Here is a 19,124-nt window from a genome sequence, read left to right as displayed (position 1 = left end):
TTCTCTGTAAAACATCTTAGATGCTGGGATGTTAGGGGTCAAGTTCCCGCTTCTGCACAGGGGGAATCTCGAGCCACCTCCGCTGCAGTCTCCCATTCTTGTCCAGCCGCAGTGGAGTCTGCTCAGCAAAGACATCGGTCCCAGCGTCTTGCTCATTCTCACTCTGTTCTGAGAGTTACTGCTGCTTCTCCAGTCTCTGCCATTAAAGTCAGTGCTGGTCAGCAGCGAGCGGACTTCTCTGGGACTAAGTCCTTGTCTGCACGTACTGAGTATGCCCAGGGTAAGATCTCCCGTTGGAGATCGAGGGTCATGTGCTCAGGCTCTGCAGCACATTCCATTAGTCCTCTTGGCAGGTCTTGTAAGGGCAAAGGTGCTGTGGCCACTTCCTGTGCTGCTGCTATATAAACTGTGCATGACCGCACGGCCATGCGCTAGTATTGTCTTTCAATCGCTAATGTGTGTATGTTGTGAGTGCAAGTCGTCCTTGGATACCCCTACCCTATTGAATGACTGTTCGCGGAAGGTGTATGGCTGCTACCTAGCGCCCGACTTATCCTACAGCACTAGTCACACATTATAGCGTCCAGTTGCTGTGACCGCCAGTACGGCGCCGTGCACTTCCTCTGTGCTTTCCTTACCCAAGCCTGGGTGGTTAGTGGCGTTCGTCAGTGCGGCACTGCATGCACTCTTGTGCCTTAATATTGCTCGTCAGTTTCCTACACACCCAGTTGCGGTGTTGTGCAAGCAGCAAGGGTCTAATCGGACTTTAATCCTAGTTGGGGTTGAGTTCGCTGACTACTTGCTCGCGCTTTAGGTACGGTACCGTGGTCCTGTGCCTTAACAGGATTGCTTCTTTCACGCTGGGTGAGGTTAACCCACGCGTGTATACTTTAGTGTACTGCCATATAGTCTGCTAATTGCTAGCAGCAGGTTTTCACCTGCACGGTGGACCCCGGACTGCGAACGCATCTATGCCATCTGTCTTGGTGCGTTCCGCCAGTCCTAACAGAATACTAGCGCCAGGGTCTGGCTAGTAAAATGGCGGACGACCAGCGTTTACAGCGGTACATCCAGCAGCTGGAAGGAAGGTTGGCGGCTCTTGAGCGTTCAACCTCAGCTGTGGATGTTACTGCTGTCGCTGTTCAGGCTGCAAGTGTGGCTGCAGCTACCTTGTCCACTGCCGCCCCTGTACCGACGCTATCTCGCCTCCCGCTACCAGAGAAATTTTCTGGTGACAGTAAGTCCTGTAGGGGTTTCGTGAGTCAGTGCTCAATACATCTCGAGCTTCTGGCCTCTCATTTCCCTACAGAGCGGGCTAAGGTGGGCTTTATAATTTCCTTATTGTCGGACAGGGCGTTGCAGTGGGCTACGCCGCTGTGGGAGCGTGGCGATCATGTGGTGCAGAGTGCTCCGTTATTCCTGAGCACTCTGAAACAGGTCTTTCTAGGACCTCGTGTCACCCATGACACGGCGCTCCAGCTGTTGGCACTGACTCAGGGCTCGTCCTTGGTCAGCCTTTTTGCCGTCCATTTCCGCACTCTAGCATCTGAGCTGGAGTGGTCAGATAAAGCCCTTATCCCTATATTTTGGAGGGGGCTGGCTGATCACGTTAAGGATGCTCTGGCCACTAGGGAGATTCCCGCCACACTGGAAGAGTTAATAACAGTATCTACTCGCATCGACCTCCGTTTTCACGAGCGGAGGTTAGAGCGAGACCAGTGTAGGCAGAGGTTTCGGCTGGCTCCCACCTTCGCCAAACCTTTGGAATCTCCAGTCCAGGCTCCTGAGTTCCAGGAACCTAAGGTGGTGTCACGAGTGGGATCTAAGTCCCAGACCGCTCGTGCACTCCAGGGTTGCCATGTATGCCAACAGTCAGGACATCTTGCCACCAGATGTCATCAGCGGTCGAGGAAACGTCAGCGTCTAGTGGTAGTAGGTGGAGGTACACTAGACACTGCGATGTTTGCCTCCAAATTGTCCTTTAAGTGGACAATTACCTTTGGCTCATCCTCCCACTCGGTAGACCTCTGCGTGGATTCTGGGGCGGAGGGCAATTTTATGTCTTCTGCCTTTGCCCAACGTCACGCAATACCCCTGGTTATGCTATCTCAACCAGTAACGGTACGAGTGGTGAATGGGTCGACACTCCCCGCACAGATAACACATCAGACCATCCCTGTTACTCTGTCCATGTCGCCATCCCATCAGGAGATTATTTCTCTGCTCATCATTCCTGAGGGTATTGATGAGGTCCTGTTGGGGATACCTTGACTACGGTACCACTCTCCTCACATCGAGTGGTCCTCAGGCAGAATTCTGGGATGGGGTGAATCCTGTGGGGGTAGGTGTCACCGAGAGTGCGTTCAGGTTGCTACTACTGAGGTACCCGCAGATCTATCCTCTCTCCCCAAGCAATATTGGTCTTACGCAGACGTGTTCTCCAAAAAGGCGGCGGAGACCCTTCCGCCCCATCGCCCCTATGACTGTCCTATCGTTCTCTTGCCTGGTGCGGAGCCTCCCCGGGGTCGAGTTTATCCATTATCTCTCCCGGAGACGGAGGCCATGTCTCAGTACATTCAAGAGAATCTGGCAAGAGGGTTTATCAGGAAGTCAGTGTCACCTGCTGGGGCAGGGTTCTTCTTCGTGCAGAAGAAGAATGGGGAACTACGTCCATGCATAGACTACAGGGGTCTTAACGCTATCACCGTTAAGAACAAGTATCCTTTGCCCTTGATATCCGAGCTCTTCGATAGGCTTCGGGGAGCTAGAGTGTTTACTAAATTAGATCTGCAGGGTGCTTACAACCTGATTCGCATCCGTGAGGGGGACGAATGGAAAACGGCGTTTAACACCAGAGATGGGCACTATGAGTATCTGGTGATGCCCTACGGGCTCTGTAATGCCCCAGCCGTTTTTCAAGACTTTGTCAACGACATCTTCCGGGATATGCTTTCCACCTCAGTTGTAGTCTATCTGGATGATATTCTCATCTTTTCTCCAGATATTGACTCCCACCGGAGAGATGTTGGCAGAGTCTTCGACCTCCTACGGGCAAACTCTCTTTACGCTAAGTTGGAGAAGTGTATGTTTGAGCAGGAGTCTTTGCCGTTCCTGGGCTATATCATCTCCGCCCAGGGATTGGCTATGGATCCTGCCAAACTACAGGCTGTGATGGACTGGCAAGAGCCCCATTCTCTTAAAGCGGTGCAGCACTTTATGGGGTTCATTAACTATTACCGCCAGTTCATTCCCCACTTCTCAACTCTGGTAGCTCCCTTGGTAGCCCTCACCAAGAAGGGAGCGAATCCTAAATTGTGGTCGGAAGAGGTCTCCAAGGCCTTCACTTCTATTAAGTCCCACTTTGCTAGCGCTCCCATCTTACATCGTCCCGATGTGGATAAGCCATTCCTTATGGAGTTGGATGCCTCATCCGTTGGTGCTGGAGCAGTCCTCTATCAGAAGGATGCTCAAGGTCGGAAGCATCCATGCTTCTTCTTCTCTAAGACCTTCTCGCCAGCGGAGAGAAACTACTCCATCGGGGATAGGGAGCTGCTAGCAATGAAGTTGGCCTTTTCAGAGTGGAGACATCTTCTGGAAGGTGCGCGGTTTCCCTTCCAGGTTTACACTGACCACAAAAATTTGGTCTACTTACAAACAGCCCAGCGGCTAAATTCTCGCTAAGCCAGATGGTCCTTGTTCTTTTCCCGGTTCCACTTTTCTCTTCATTTTCTCGCCAGGGAGAAGAATATTCGTGCTGATGCTCTCTCTCGCTCCCTTATGTCAACTGAAGAGGAGGAAGAGGAGCCTCGGCTTATTGTTCCTTCTGAGAGCCTGAGAACCATAGCGCCGGTTTCGCTTGAGTCTGTGCCTCCGGTCAAGACTTTTGTGCCCATTAATTTGCGACCGGAGGTTCTCTCTTGGGCTCATTCGTCCAGAGTGGGTGGACACTTTGGGACAAAGAGGACATCTGAGCTACTGGCGAGGACGTACTGGTGGCCGCATATGGTCCGGGATGTCAGGGATTATATTCTGGCGTGTCTCCTGCGCCAAAAATAAATCTCCGTGTCAAAGGCCAGCTGGGTTGCTCTATCCCTTGCCGGAGATAGGCCCTGGGAAATGGTCGGGATGGACTTTGTCGTGGGTTTGCCCAAGTCTCGCGGCTGTACCATCATTTGGGTCATCACCGATCATTTCTCGAAAATGGTGCATTTGGTGCCGCTACCACGGTTACCTTCTGCACGGGCCTTGGCTGCGTTGTTCATTAAGCACATCTTCCGCCTACATGGTATGCCTGACAAAATTGTCAGTGACCGGGGTCCCCAGTTTGCGTCTCGGTTCTGGAGAGAGCTATGTCGTCTTCTCAGTATTGAGTTGAATCTCTCTTCCGCTTATCATCCCGAGACGAATGGGTTGGTAGAGAGGGCCAACCAGACCTTGGTCACATACCTGCGACATTTTGTTTCAGCCAGGCAGGATGACTGGGCATCCTTGCTATCATGGGCAGAGTTTGCGCTGAACAACGCCGTAGCCGACTCCACTGGACAAACTCCATTCCTCCTCAACTATGGTCAGCATCCAAGGGTACCTGTGCCTATGCCCGTGTCTTCCGCAGACTCCAGGGTGGCAGACTGGGCTGTGGAGGCACGGGATATTTGGGACCGCACTCAGGATGCCATTCGGGCCTCTAAGGAGAGAATGAGGTCCTCCGCCGATGCTCATCGGCGCCCCGCTCCGACCTTTGCTCCTGGCGACTTGGTGTGGCTCTCCGCACGTAACATCAGGCTGCGAGTTGAGTCCACTAAATTTGCTCCTCGCTACTTGGGTCCCTTCAAGGTCCTCGAACAGGTTAATCCTGTGGTCTACCGTCTGGCCCTTCCTCCACGCCTTGGTATCACCGACACCTTTCATGTGTCCCTCCTTAAGCCCGTATACATGTCCCGGTTTTCTGAGTCATCTGCCGGTACATCGGGTTCGTCTACGGACGATTTCGAGGTGAACGCTATCTTGGGGTGCAAGGTGGTACGTGGCAAAAAATTTTTTTTGGTGGACTGGAAGGGTTACGGCCCTGAGGATAGGTCCTGGGAGCCTGCTGAAAACATTCGGGCTCCGCAGCTCATTGCTGCCTTCGAACGTAGCAAGGCCCAAGGAGAGGGGCCCTAGGAGGGGGGGTAATGTTAGGGGTCGAGTTCCCGCTTCTGCACAGGGGGAATCTCGAGCCACCTCCGCTGCGGTCTCCCATTCTTGTCCAGCCGCAGTGGAGTCTCCTCAGCAAAGACGTTGGTCCCAGCGTCTTGCTCATTCTCACTCTGTTCTGAGAGTTACTGCTGCTTCTCCAGTCTCTGCCATTAAAGTCAGTGCTGGTCAACAGCGAGCGGACTTCTCTGCGACTAAGTCCTTGTCTGCACGTACTGAGCATGCCCAGGGTAAGATCTCCCGTTGGAGATCGAGGGTCATGTGCTCAGGCTCTGCAGCACATTCCATTGGTCCTCTTGGTAGGTCTTGGAAGGGCAAAGGTGCTGTGGCCACTTCCTGTGCTGCTGCTATATAAACTGCGCATGACCGCACGGCCATGCGCTAGTATTGTCTTTCAATCGCTAATGTGTGTATGTTGTGAGTGCAAGTCGTCCTTGGATACCCCTACCCTATTGAATGACTGTTCGCGGAAGGTGTATGGCTGCTACCTAGCGCCCGACTTATCCTACAGCACTAGTCACACATTATAGCGTCCAGTTGCTGTGACCGCCAGTACGGCGCCGTGCACTTCCTCTGTGCTTTCCTTACCCAAGCCTGGGTGGTTAGTGGCGTTCGTCAGTGCGGCACTGCATGCACTCTTGTGCCTTACTATTGCTCTTCAGTTTCCTACACACCCAGTTGCGGTGTTGTGCCAGCAAGGGTCTAATCGGACTTTAATCCTAGTTGGGGTTGAGTTCGCTGACTACTTGCTCGCGCTTTAGGTACGGTACCGCGGTCCTGTGCCTTAACAGGATTGCTTCTTTCACGCTGGGTGAGGTTAACCCACGCATGTATACTTTAGTGTACCGCCATATAGTCTGCTAATTGCTAGCAGCAGGTTTTCACCTGCATGGTGGACCCCGGACTGCGAACGCATCTATACCATCTGTCTTGGTGCGTTCCGCCAGTCCTAACATGGGATCAGTATAGACGGCGGCATCTCAGGGGGTAAATTATCAGCGACCAACTCTGAAACCTAGGTGTGGAGATTGTACAATGCTTAGCCTTTCCATCATCTTCTGCATTGCCGAAATAAAACAAGTATTTCTTCAGATGTCCCTCTAAAACACAGTCTTAAATGATGATATAGTGGTTAGTAACAGGTTAAGAAACAAACTAGAAAAACTGAACAATTATACTCTAAAGCATAAAGAATGACATTTCTTTAAAAGAATTGTTGCAATTCTCCAAGATATGCCCAGGATTTGAAAGATTACTGTACCTACAATAGTAGAGTATTACTTTCTAAAGTGTAGAGGTGAGATAATATGCCTAGTCTTAGGAAGAGGTACATTACTGGATACAGGGATAAAAAGGAATTTCAAAGCACTCTTGTTGGCTACAGTTTCAAGAGATACAAGTTAATCATAAAAGTTAGAGAGAAAATATGTCTTTACCTACTTAAAAGAACACTAGCCTGAAATAAAAGAATCGGCACTGTAATAGCTACTTGGCAATAGATAGCAGGACCCTTGTATCACTTATAGAATGCCAAGCAACTCTTCAGATAATAATTAATATTTTTAATTCAATGATTATGTGACAGTGAAATGTGGTGTCCACTGATTTTCAATTCTAGAATCTTGCAGTATAATTCTGCATTCAACAGAAAATACATTTTCTGCGGGAACAGTTCTCCTTTGCAAAATGTATCTGTGGTATAATACAGAAGGATTATAGCTTAGACTTAGTAGACCAGGGTCTTGTTTCAATCTTCTGTGCTTTGAAACTATTTTTTTCTGGAGATTTCCTAAAAAAAGATCACCAAAGAGGGACAAAAAAATTGTTATTTGTCACCCCGACCAGCACCGCTCATGTGCAGTCAACGATATGTCACCGCCGATCTGCTGGTATCAGCATATGAGAGGGAAGTCATGTGACCACTGCCGCCAATTTAGAGGGAATAATGTCCACTGGGATGTAGTCAAGTCATCAGCAGATCGGTGAACATACTCTTAATGCTTCTATGTTGTAATGTGAAATTCCAGCACAGAAGGTATTGTTATTTGGTGACTTAACACATGTCATAGATTGATCGCAAGTTACTTGCCTAACTGAACTAAACATACAGTACAGACCAAAAGTTTGGACACACCTTCTCATTTAAAGATTTTTCTGTATTTTCATGACTATGAAAATTGTACATTTACACTGAAAGCATCAAAACTATGAATTAACACATGTGGGATTATATACTTAACAAAAAAGTGGGAAACAACTGAAATTATATCTTATATTCTAGGTTCTTCAAAGTAGCCACCTTTTGCTTTGATGACTGCTTTGCATTCTCTTGATGAGCTTCAAGAGGTAGTCACTGGGAATGGTCTTCCAACAGTCTTGAAGGAGTTCCCAGAGATGCTTAGCACTTGTTGGCCCTTTTGCCTTCACTCTGCAGTCCAGCTCACCTCAAACCATCTCGATTGGGTTTAGGTCTGGTGGACATCTGGCGTAGCACCCAATCACTCTCCTTCTTGGTCAAATAGCCCTTACACAGCCTGGAGGTGTGTTTGGGGTCATTGTCCTGTTGAAAAATAAATGATGTTTCAACTAAACGCAAATCGGATGGAATAGCATGCCACTGCAAGATGCTGTGGTAGCCATGCTGGTTCAGTATGCCTTCAATTTTGAATAAATCACCAACAGTGTCATCAGCAAAGCACCCCCACACCATCACACCTCCTCCTCCATGCTTCACGGTGGGAACCAGGCATGTAGAGTCCATCCGTTCACCTTTTCTGCGTCGCACAAAGACACGGTGGTAGGAAGCAAAGATCTCAAATTTGGACTCATCAGACCAAAGCACAGATTTCCACTGGTCTAATGTCCATTCCTTGTGTTCTTTAGCCCAAACAAGTCTCTTCTGCTTGTTGCCTGTCCTTAGCAGTGGTTTCCTAGCAGCTATTTTACCATGAAGGCCTGCTGCACAAAGTCTCCTCTGAACAGTTGTTGTAGAGATGTGTTATGATCTGGTAATTCAGTACCACAATGGACATAGAAGTCAGAGCACATACAGTGACCTGACAATAACCCAAAAACATAGAACGAGCTCTGAGACGTGGGAACTCTGCTGACCGCAATCCCTAATCCTCTCCAACCACACTAGAGGCAACCGTGGATTGCGCCTAACGCTCCCTATGCAACTCGGTACAGCCTGAGAAACTAGCTAGCCTGAAGATAGAAAATAAGCCTACCTTGCCTCAGAGAAATACCCCAAAGGAAAAGGCAGCCCCCACATATAATGACTGTGAGTTAAGATGAAAAGACAAACGTAGAGATGAAATAGATTTAGCAAAGTGAGGCCCGACTTTCTGAACAGAGCGAGGATAGGAAAGGTAACTTTGTGGTCAACACAAAACCCTACAAACAACCACGCAAAGGGGCAAAAAGACCCTCCATACCGAACTAACGGCACGGAGGTACACCCTCTGCGTCCCAGAGCTTCCAGCAAGCAAGAAAAAACAAATAAGCAAGCTGGACAGAAAAAAACAGCAAACAAATAGCAAAAGCGGAACTTAGCTATGCAGAGCAGCAGGCCACAGGAACGATCCAGGAGGAAACAGGTCCAATACTAGAACATTGACTGGAGGCCAGGATCAAAGCACTAGGTGGAGTTAAATAGAGCAGCACCTAACGACTTCACCACATCACCTGAGGAAGGAAACTCAGAAGCCGCAGTACCACTCTCCTCCACCAACGGAAGCTCACAGAGAGAATCAGCCGAAGTACCACTTGTGACCACAGGAGGGAGCTCTGCCACAGAATTCACAACAGTACCCCCCCCTTGAGGAGGGGTCACCGAACCCTCACCAGAGCCCCCAGGACGACCAGGATGAGCCATATGAAAGGCACGAACAAGATCGGGGGCATGGACATCAGAGGCAAAGACCCAGGAATTATCTTCCTGAGCATAACCCTTCCACTTAACCAGATACTGGAGTTTCCGTCTTGAAACACGAGAATCCAAAATCTTCTCCACAATATACTCCAACTCCCCCTCCACCAAAACCGGGGCAGGAGGATCAACAGATGGAACCATAGGTGCCACGTATCTCCGCAACAATGACCTATGGAATACGTTATGAATGGAAAAAGAATCTGGAAGGGTCAGACGAAAAGACACAGGATTAAGAACCTCAGAAATCCTATACGGACCAATGAAATGAGGTTTAAACTTAGGAGAGGAAACCTTCATAGGAATATGACGAGAAGATAACCAAACCAAATCCCCAACACGAAGTCGGGGACCCACACAGCGTCTGCGATTAGCGAAACGTTGAACCTTCTCCTGGGACAAGGTCAAATTGTCCACTACATGAGTCCAAATCTGCTGCAACCGGTCCACCACAGTATCCACACCAGGACAGTCCGAAGACTCAACCTGCCCTGAAGAGAAACGAGGATGGAACCCAGAGTTGCAGAAAACGGCGAAACCAAGGTAGCCGAGCTGGCCCGATTATTAAGGGCGAACTCAGCCAAAGGCAAAAAGGACACCCAGTCATCCTGATCAGCAGAAACAAAGCATCTCAGATATGTTTCCAAGGTCTGATTGGTTCGTTCGGTCTGGCCATTAGTCTGAGGATGGAAAGCCGAGGAAAAAGACAAGTCAATGCCCATCCTAGCACAAAAGGCTCGCCAAAACCTCGAAACAAACTGGGAACCTCTGTCAGAAACGATATTCTCTGGAATGCCATGTAAACGAACCACATGCTGGAAGAACAATGGCACCAAATCAGAGGAGGAAGGTAATTTAGACAAGGGTACCAAATGGACCATCTTAGAGAAGCGATCACAAACCACCCAAATGACTGACATTTTTTGAGAGACGGGAAGATCTGAAATAAAATCCATAGAGATATGTGTCCAAGGCCTCTTCGGGACCGGCAAGGGCAAAAGCAACCCACTGGCACGAGAACAGCAGGGCTTAGCCCGAGCACAAATCCCACAGGACTGCACAAAAGAACGCACATCCCGCGACAGAGATGGCCACCAAAAGGATCTAGCCACCAAATCTCTGGTACCAAAGATTCCAGGATGACCAGCCAACACCGAACAATGAACCTCAGAGATAACTTTATTCGTCCAAGGCCTCTTCGGGACCGGCAAGGGCAAAAGCAACCCACTGGCACGAGAACAGCAGGGCTTAGCCCGAGCACAAATCCCACAGGACTGCACAAAAGAACGCACATCCCGCGACAGAGATGGCCACCAAAAGGATCTAGCCACCAAATCTCTGGTACCAAAGATTCCAGGATGACCAGCCAACACCGAACAATGAACCTCAGAGATAACTTTATTCGTCCACCTATCAGGGACAAACAGTCTCTCCGCTGGGCAACGATCAGGTTTATTAGCCTGAAATTTTTGCAGCACCCGCCGCAAATCAGGGGAGATGGCAGACACAATTACTCCCTCTTTGAGAATACCCGCCAGCTCAGACAAACCCGGAGAGTCGGGCATAAAACTCCTAGACAGAGCATCCGCCTTCACATTTTTAGAGCCCGGAAGGTACGAAATCACAAAATCAAAACGGGCAAAAAACAGCGACCAACGAGCATGTCTAGGATTCAACCGCTTGGCAGACTCGAGATAAGTCAAGTTCTTATGATCAGTCAAGACCACCACGCGATGCTTAGCTCCTTCAAGCCAATGACGCCACTCCTCGAATGCCCACTTCATGGCCAGCAACTCTCGATTGCCAACATCATAATTTCGCTCAGCAGGCGAAAACTTCCTGGAAAAGAAGGCGCATGGTTTCATCACCGAGCAATCAGAACTTCTCTGTGACAAAACAGCCCCTGCTCCAATCTCAGAAGCATCAACCTCGACCTGGAATGGAAGCGAAACATCTGGCTGACACAACACAGGGGCAGAAGAAAAACGACGCTTCAACTCTTGAAAAGCTTCCACAGCAGCAGAAGACCAATTGACCACATCAGCACCCTTCTTGGTCAAATCGGTCAATGGTTTAGCAATACTAGAAAAATTGCAGATGAAGCGACGATAAAAATTAGCAAATCCCAGGAACTTTTGCAGACTTTTCAGAGATGTCGGCTGAGTCCAATCATGGATGGCCTGGACCTTAACAGGGTCCATCTCGATAGTAGAAGGGGAAAAGATGAACCCCAAAAATGAAACCTTCTGAACCCCAAAGAGACACTTTGATCCCTTCACAAACAAAGAATTAGCACGCAGGACCTGAAACACCATTCTGACCTGCTTCACATGAGACTCCCAATCATCCGAGAAGATCAAAATGTCATCCAAGTACACAATCAGGAATTTATCCAGGTACTCTCGGAAGATGTCATGCATAAAGGACTGAAACACTGATGGAGCATTGGCAAGTCCGAATGGCATTACTAGATACTCAAAATGGCCCTCGGGCATGTTAAATGCAGTTTTCCATTCATCGCCTCGCTTAATACGCACAAGATTATACGCACCACGAAGATCTATCTTTGTTAACCAACTAGCCCCCTTAATCCGAGCAAACAAATCAGATAACAACGGCAAGGGGTACTGAAATTTAACCGTGATCTTATTTAGAAGGCGGTAATCTATACAAGGTCTCAGCGAACCATCCTTCTTGGCCACAAAAAAGAACCCTGCTCCTAATGGCGACGATGACAGGCGAATATGCCCCTTCTCCAAGGACTCCTTCACGTAACTCCGCATAGCGGCATGCTCAGGCACAGATAAATTAAACAGTCGACCCTTTGGGAATTTACTACCAGGAATCAAATCGATAGCACAATCACAATCCCTATGCGGAGGTAGGGTATCGGACTTGGGCTCATCAAATACATCCCGGTAATCAGACAAGAACTCTGGAACCTCAGAAGGGGTGGATGACGAAATAGACAGAAATGGGACATCACCATGTACCCCCTGACAACCCCAGCTGGACACAGACATGGATTTCCAATCTATTACTGGATTATGGACTTGTAGCCATGGCAACCCCAAAACGACCACATCATGCAGATTATGCAACACCAGAAAGCGAATAACCTCCTGATGTGCAGGAGCCATGGACATGGTCAGCTGGGTCCAGTACTGAGGCTTATTCTTGGCCAAAGGCGTAGCGTCAATTCCTCTCAATCGAATAAGACACTGCAAGGACTCCAAGAAAAACCCACAACGCCTAGCATACTCCAAGTCCATCAAATTCAGGGCAGCACCTGAATCCACAAATGCCATGACAGAATAAGATGACAAAGAGCAGATCAAGGTAACGGACAAAAGAAATTTTGACTGTACCGTACCAATGGTGGCAGACCTAGCGAACCGCTTAGTGCACTTAGGACAATCAGAGATAGCATGAGTGGAATCACCACAGTAGAAACACAGCCCATTCAGACGTCTGTGTTCTTGCCGTTCAACTCTGGTCAAAGTCCTATCGCACTGCTTAGGCTCAGGTTTATGCTCAGATAATACCGCCAAATGGTGCACAGATTTACGCTCACGCAAGCGTCGACCGATCTGAATGGCCAAAGACATAGACTCATTCAGACCAGAAGGCATAGGAAATCCCACCATGACATCTTTAAGGGCTTCAGAGAGACCCTTTCTGAAAATAGCTGCGAGCGCACCTTCATTCCATTGAGTGAGTACGGACCACTTTCTAAATTTCTGACAATATACCTCTATCTCATCCTGACCCTGACACAGAGCCAGCAAATTTTTCTCTGCCTGATCCACTGAATTAGGTTCATCGTACAGCAATCCGAGCGCCAGGAAAAACGCATCGATATTACTTAATGCAGGATCTCCTGGCGCAAGGGAAAATGCCCAGTCCTGAGGGTCGCCACGTAAAAAAGAAATAATGATCCTAACTTGTTGAACTGGGTCACCTGAGGAGCGAGGTTTCAAAGCCAGAAATAGTTTACAATTATTTTTGAAACTCAGAAATTTAGTTCTATCTCCAAAAAACAAATCAGGAATAGGAATTCTTGGTTCTAACATAGAATTCTGAACCACAAAGTCTTGAATATGTTGTACTCTTGCCGTGAGCTGATCCACACATGAAGACAGACCTTTAATGTCCATCGCTACACCTGTGTCCTGAACCACCCAAATGTCTAGGGGAAAAAAAAGGCAAAACACAGTGCAGAGAAAAAAAAATGGTCTCAGAACTTCTTTTTTCCCTCTATTGAGAATCATTAGTACTTTAGGCCTCCAGTACTGTTATGATCTGGTAATTCAGTATCACAATGGACATAGAAGTCAGAGCACATACAGTGACCTGACAATAACCCAAAAACATAGAACGAGCTCTGAGATGTGGGAACTCTGCTGACCGCAATCCCTAATCCTCTTCAACCACACTAGAGGCAGCTGTGGATTGCGCCTAACGCTCCCTATGCAACTCGGCACAGCCTGAGAAACTAGCTAGCCTGAAGATAGAAAATAAGCCTACCTTGCCTCAGAGAAATACCCCAAAGGAAAAGGCAGCCCCCACATATAATGACTGTGAGTTAAGATGAAAAGACAAACGTAGAGATGAAATAGATTTAGCAAAGTGAGGCCCGACTTTCTGAACAGAGCGAGGATAGGAAAGGTGACTTTGCGGTCAACACAAAACCCTACAAACAACCACGCAAAGGGGCAAAAAGACCCTCCGTACCGAACTAACGGCACGGAGGTACACCCTCTGCGTCCCAGAGCTTCCAGCAAGCAAGAAAAAACAAATAAGCAAGCTGGACAGAAAAAAACAGCAAACAAATAGCAAAAGCGGAACTTAGCTATGCAGAGCAGCAGGCCACAGGAACGATCCAGGAGGAAACAGGTCCAATACTAGAACACTAACTAGAGGCCAGGATCAAAGCACTAGGTGGAGTTAAATAGAGCAGCACCTAACGACTTCACCACATCACCTGAGGAAGGAAACTCAGAAGCTGCAGCACCACTCTCCTCCACCAACGGAAGCTCACAGAGAGAATCAGCCGAAGTACCACTTGTGACCACAGGAGGGAGCTCTGCCACTGAATTCACAACAGAGATGTGTCTGCTGCTAGAACTCTGTGTGGCATTGACCTGGTCTCTAATCTGAGCTGCTGTTAACCTGTGATTTCTGAGGCTGGTGACTCGGATAAACTTATCCTCAGAAGCAGAGGTGACTCTTGGTCTTCCTTTACAGGGGCGGTCCTCATGTGAGTCAGTTTCTTTGTAACGCTTGATGGTTTTTGCCACTGCACTTGGGGACACTTTCAAAGTTTGCCCAATTTTTTTGGACTGACTGACCTTTATTTCTTAAAGTAATGATGGCCACTCGTTTTTCTTTACTTAGCTGCTTTTTTCTTGCCATAATACAAATTCTAACAGTCTATTCAGTAGGACTATCAGCTGTGTATCCACCAGACTTCTGCACAATACAACTGATGGCCCCAACCAACCCCATTTATAAGGCAAGAAATCCCACTTATTAAACCTGACAGGGCACACCTGTGAATTAAAAACCATTACCGGTGACTACATCTTGAACGTCATCAAGAGAATGACAAGAGTTTGCAAAGCAGTCATCAAAGCAAAAGGTGGCTACTTTGAAGAACCTAGAATATAAGACATAATTTCAGTTGTTTCACACTTTTTTGTTAAGTATATAATTCCATGTGTGTTAATTCATAGTTTTGATGCATTCAGTGTGAATGTACAATTTTCATAGTCATGAAAATACAGAAGAATCTTTAAATGAGAAGATGTGTCCAAACTTTTGGTCTGTACTGTATGTCCAGGACTGATTTTTAACTGTTAAATGTGTTATCCAGGACTTTTACTTTGATGGCCTATAATTATGAAAAGGTCACATCAGCGTATATATTCTTTCATCTGAGAGACTATGATAAACTTACCCTGATCACATTTTTGATCAGACTGTGATGCTAGTGTGATCCAATTTTCTCAAATGAGAAGAAAATGGAAAAAACTAATTTTCTCCATCTATTCCATACTGCCAGCTTGTGGAATTTAACCCCTTCTTGACCTTGGGATTTTTCATTTTTCCGTGTTTGTTTTCACTCCCCTCCTTCCCAGAGCGATAACTTTTTTATTTTTCCGTCAATTTGGCCATGTGAGGGCTTATTTTTTGCGGGACGAGTTGTACTTTTGAACGACATCATTGGTTTTAGCATGTCATGTACTAGAAAACGGGAAAAAAATTCCAAGTGCGGTGAAATTGCAAAAAAAGTGCAGTCCCACACTAGTTTTTGTTTGGCTTTTTTGCTAGGTTCACTAAATGCTAAAACTGACCTACCATTATGACTCTTCAGGTCAGTACGAGTTCATAGACACCTAACATGACTAGGTTATTTTTTACCTAAGTGGTGATAAAAATTTCCAAACTTTGCTAAAAAAAAAATTTGTGCCATTTTCCGATACTCGTAGCGTCTCCATTTTTCATGATCTGGGGTCGGTTGAGGGCTTATTTTTTGTGTGCCGAGATGCCATTTTTAATGATAGCATTTTGGTACAGATACGTTCTTTTGATTGCCCATTATTGCATTTTAATGCAATGTCGTGGCGACCAAAAAATGTAATTCTGGCACTTTGTATTTTTTACTCGCTACGCCGTTTAGCGATCAGGTTAATGCTTTTTTTTAATTGATATATCGGGCGATTCTGAACACAGTGATACCAAATATGTGTAGATTTGATTTTTTTTTTTTTATTGATTTATTTTGATTGGGGCGAAAGGGGGGTGATTTAAACTTTTATATTTTTTTTATTTTTTTTTACTTTTTTTTTTACTTTTGCCATGCTTCAATAGCCTCCATGGGAGGCTAGAAGTAGGCACAACGCGATCGCCTCTGCTACATAGCAGCGATCTGCTGTTCGCTGCTATGTAGCTGAAAATCAGGTGTGCTGTGAGCGCCGACCACAGGGTGGTGCTCACAGCTACCGGCGATCAGTAACCATAGAGGTCTCAAGGACCTCTATGGTTACAATGTACAAGCATCGCCAACTTCCGATCATGTGACGGGGTCGGCGATGCCTTCATTTCCTGCCGTCCGGCTGGATGCGGTAGTTAAATGCCGCTGTCTGCATTTGACAGTGGCATTTAACTAGTTAATAGGCGCGGGAGATCGCGATTCTGCCCGCGCCTATTATGGGCACATGTCAGCTGTTCAAATCAGCTGACATGTCCCGACTTTGATGCGGGCTCACCGCCGGAGCCCGCATCAAAGCGGGGTTTCTGACCTCGGACATACCATCCCATCCGAGGTCAGAAAGGGGTTAAACTGCACTATCCCACCTGGTGAAATCTGATGATTTCCACAGACTCATTGACTTGCATGGCTGAGTGCAATCCGATTATTGGAGTCAACTTGGGCATGCTGCAATTTTTCCCCAAATTACCTTTGTCCAAGCAAAAAATTGAATATGTGCATATACCCGATTCCCCATAGAATAACATTGGTCCAAGTGGGATCCAATGTTGTATTGAAAATATGGCTATGTGAACAAGCCCTTAAGATAAGTCATCAATATCTGGTCAGCGAGGAGATGACACCTCGGCGATAAGGTATTCCGAGTGCCAGCAATGAGCGTGAGTGCTAATTTGCGGAGCTCTGTGAACATATAGTGGCGGCAGCGGGATACTGCACATTCACCCCCCTTTGATTTGGATAGGGAAAATAAAGAATAGCTTTATATACATTTTTTCAGGGCAATTGGAGGCTTTGGAGTCATCTTCAATCAAAACACATTGATTTTCTGGGAATTAAATTTTCTAAGAAAATTCAACTAATCTTGTGAATTCAAACTGAAAAAGATTTGCTTATCTCTACAAATCGAAAATAGTTTAGTAAAATTACATTTTGCCTATAAGTCTCAAATTTTATACATTTTTTCTTTATGATGAACACAATTGGAAAATTACCTTAGAATAAAAGGAACCTTCAGCTCATTTAGCCTAATTGTCTTGGAATCATGACACAAATACTGTTTCTTTTTTAATTACAGAATATTGATCTCCTGGAATGAAAATTATGTTCTGAAAATATAAATTATTAGTCTGCCGATATGTGAGTTCAGAACTCTGGCTGCGTTGAGTGATATTCTGTTGGGTAACATGGTTATGATTGAAAGTCATGAAGTAATTCCATTGAAAGTTCTGATGATAAATATACACATCTAATTCCATCAATCTCCTGTCAAATACCATTGAACCAAATATATCTTCAGTCATGCAAATGCAATACCTATTCCTAGAATGTGACAAACAATTGGTAGTGATTTTTTTCATCTTTTGACCGTAAAGTCTATTTTTTCCTACAACTGTAAAATCAAAGAAGATTTTCCTCTGCAAGAAAATAGATCAAAAAGGCAAACATATCAGTTCAACTCATTAGTTGGAACTGGAGGGAGAAAACAAAAATCAAATGATTGGATGCATTCCTTGTTTTTAACTCAATACTCTCATCAGGCATAATGATTCTTCTGCAAAAGTTTCAATTTTTTTTTTCAAAAGATAGTAAAACTTTAGGAAAATAATGTGCCCTGGTAATTAAAGACATCGTGTAACATTCACATGACTTTAAAGCAAAGTCACATTAGTCATGGCCATCGCTAACATACCATTAATGGGCTACACTAGCGGGCTCCAAGAGAGTTACCACTTTATTGCTCACTTACAAAAAAGATTGAGAGGAGCATATTATTTTTGCTATTCAGCTGAAAATGATATTTGGTAGGAGTTATGTGCAATAAAAGAATTAGTATCTCTTATCAAAGCTTCTTCCAAATGTAGAAAAAGCGATTTTTCCTCATATACAGCTCTGGCAAAAATTAGGAGCTCACCACATCAAAACCCTGTCATGGGCAGCCCAATCTCCAGACCTGGACCCCACTGAAAACCTCTGGAATGTAATCAAGAGGATGATGGATAGTCACAAGCCATCAAACAAAGAAGAACTGCTTACATTTTGGTGCCAGAAGCAGTGCGAAAGACTGGAGGAAAGCATGCCAAGCCGTATGAAAGCTGTGATTAAAAATCATGGTTATTCCACAAAATATTGATTTCTGAACTCTTGCTGAGTTGAAACATTAGTATTGTTGTTTCTGAGTTTTTTAAAAAAGAATTGACCATTTTTTTGTCAGAAACAAAATACACAATTTATTGCATGGAAATTTGGAGACATGTTGTCAGAAGTTTATAGAATAAAAGAACAATTTGCATTTTGCTCAAAAATCAGACAAACCGAACATTTTGCAATGACCTCATAATTTTTGCCCAGAGCTGTAGTATAGTTCTCCAAGTGCAACTTGGAGTCTAATGAATAGTTATATTTTCCAGTAAGGATAAGTTCACACTCTGCATTTTTTGCAATGTTTTTAATGCATTTTTTTATGCAAACGTTCACCTGCGTTTTACAGTCCCAGCAAAGTCTGTGAGATTTCAGAAATCTCATGCACACACTTTTTTTTGTCATCAGGATTTTGTGCTTTGCATGATTTTTTGCACCATGGCGCATGTCAATTCTTTCAGCGTTTACCAGCCATTGAAATGCATGGGCGTTGAAAAAAAAACGCACCGAAAATGCTGCGTTTTTTGTGCCAAAACCTGATTCTATGGAATTGAACTTTATCAGCATGCAAAGACAGCAGAGACAAATCTAGCATGCCAAAACTGCAGCAAAAAATGTACAAAAGACACATAAAAAAGCAGCAAGAAAAAACAAGGAAAACATGCTTTTTTCTGCAGCTTCTTTTCTGCCAAGAGATCAGGTTTTGTGCAGACAGAAAATGCTTAAAAAATGCCAAGTGTGAACTTATCCTAAATGTGCTTTCATTAAACTCCATGGATTATGATATTAATGCTAGAAAGGTTTTTTTGCTTTCCGACTTCTCATCTCTATTATTCCTCATCCTCCCCCCCCCCTTCCGCTTTGTAA

This window comes from Ranitomeya imitator, chromosome 2 (assembly GCF_032444005.1).
Source record: "Ranitomeya imitator isolate aRanImi1 chromosome 2, aRanImi1.pri, whole genome shotgun sequence".
Classification (NCBI taxonomy): Eukaryota; Metazoa; Chordata; class Amphibia; order Anura; family Dendrobatidae; genus Ranitomeya; species Ranitomeya imitator.
This window is presented reverse-complemented; position numbering follows the sequence as displayed.